The 1,854-nt window shown below is 31.3% G+C and overlaps 2 non-coding genes across 2 annotated transcripts; both read right to left on the reverse strand.

The window, feature by feature from the left end:
• Nucleotides 1–568: 568 nt before the first annotated feature.
• Nucleotides 569–641, reverse strand: trnav-aac (transfer RNA valine (anticodon AAC)). Its single transcript has one exon. It is a non-coding gene; the product is annotated as a tRNA-Val (tRNA).
• A 319-nt stretch (nucleotides 642–960) lies between these two features.
• trnav-cac (transfer RNA valine (anticodon CAC)) lies at nucleotides 961–1,033 on the reverse strand. Its single transcript has one exon. It is a non-coding gene; the product is annotated as a tRNA-Val (tRNA).
• Nucleotides 1,034–1,854: the final 821 nt, after the last annotated feature.

Below are 1,854 nucleotides of genomic sequence, written 5' to 3' on the forward strand. Positions count from 1 at the left end.
ATTAGTATTATTGTTGTTTTTAAATGTATATATGTATTAAATATATTATTATTATTGTTTTTTTTAAATGTATATATGTATTAAATATATTATTATTATTATTTTTTTAAATGTATATATGTATTAAATATATTATTATTATTGTTTTTTAAAATGTATATATGTATTAAATATATTATTATTATTGTTTTTTAAAATGTATATATGTATTAAATATATTATTATTATTGTTTTTTTAAATGTATATATGTATTAAATATATTATTATTATTGTTTTTTTAAATGTATATATATATTAAATATATTATTATTATTTTATTTCTAACATGAATCAATCTAAACTCTTAAACACAAAATACATTCAATCACCACTTTTATACATTCTCACAGACTATTAATAATCATTCCACAGCTGAAGGCCTGTTTGTATTAAATAATCACCACAGAATGACAGAATAAATATACACAGAGAGAAAACCACACATAAATGTTGATGAATCAAGTCTTAATATGATTATTATGATGATTATTATGGTGTAAAGTAGTTCATGAGAGAAAAAAGAAAACATGTTTCCGCCCGGTCTCGAACCGGGGACCTTTCGCGTGTTAGGCGAACGTGATAACCACTACACTACGGAAACTGTGTCTTCCTGTAGAAACAAGGTGTATTTCAATGTGTAGACATAGAAGTGGTAACCGGTCATCCTGTAGACTTATTGATGCGTTAGAGACGGTTAACTGATCGATACTGAAGCTGATCAGGTTGTGTTTCAATGTGTCGATGCACAACATTGTTTTAATTTATTTTAATATTAATTCATATTTGTATCCAAAGAAACAGAAGGAATACATGAACCAAATAAGTTTAAAACACGTTGGTAATTCATCACAAAACAAAAACATCTTTAATTAGGTTCTGAGCTCAGTAGATTCTTTAAAACGACTGAAAAGAATAAAGAATGTTTCCGCCCGGTTTCGAACCGGGGACCTTTCGCGTGTGAGGCGAACGTGATAACCACTACACTACGGAAACTGTACGGGTGTTGTGTTCAGGTACCTATAAGAACGTTCCACTGTCGACACTCTCCGTGGACTCTGATTCTGATTCAAAGGTACATTTCGTAGTTTTTCTTGACTACATCTCAGAGGTAAATATTGTAGTTTTTACTGTGTACTTTTTATGTTTTTGACGACAGAGCCATGGTAATAAAACACACTGTGCACTTTACTGACCTGTCACTCAAACATGACGCAGGGGTTTCCTTCAGGAAACAGCGCCACCGTAATCCACTCAGTGGTCAGAAATATATGACAGCCGCAGTGATCAGAACTACCATAGAGAATGAATGGAGAAAGTTAAGGAGGTTAACTCTCCTGTTTAGAACCAATGGGAGTTGCACTTATCCTATTCGTAGTAGTTTGTAGCACTTATTATATTCGTATTAGTCTGTTGCAATTATTGTTTTCGTAGTAATTTGCCTCTGCACTATACTTTTGCTCTGGTTTATGCTTTAAGATGCTTGTTTAAGAAAGGAGATGCACTGATGACTTCTGGTGACTAGTAGTTCTCTTGAATACCTATGTTGAATACACTTCCTGTAAGTCGCTTTGGATAAAAGCGTCTGCTAAATGACTTGTAATGTAATGTAATGTAATGTAACACAGACGCTGCAAAGCATCTATGAGCTTCTGTTTCTTACCTAGAGTCAAACCGAAACACGTCATCTTGATTTCAGTCTTAATAGTTCTGTCCTTTCATCTTATTGCCATTTGCCTCCTAATCTAAGACGATGTAAGTGTTATAGGGTTTATATATATATATATATATATATATATATATATATATATATATAT

Source organism: Anoplopoma fimbria, unplaced genomic scaffold, assembly GCF_027596085.1.
Source record: "Anoplopoma fimbria isolate UVic2021 breed Golden Eagle Sablefish unplaced genomic scaffold, Afim_UVic_2022 Un_contig_11470_pilon_pilon, whole genome shotgun sequence".
In the NCBI taxonomy this organism is placed as follows: domain Eukaryota; kingdom Metazoa; phylum Chordata; class Actinopteri; order Perciformes; family Anoplopomatidae; genus Anoplopoma; species Anoplopoma fimbria.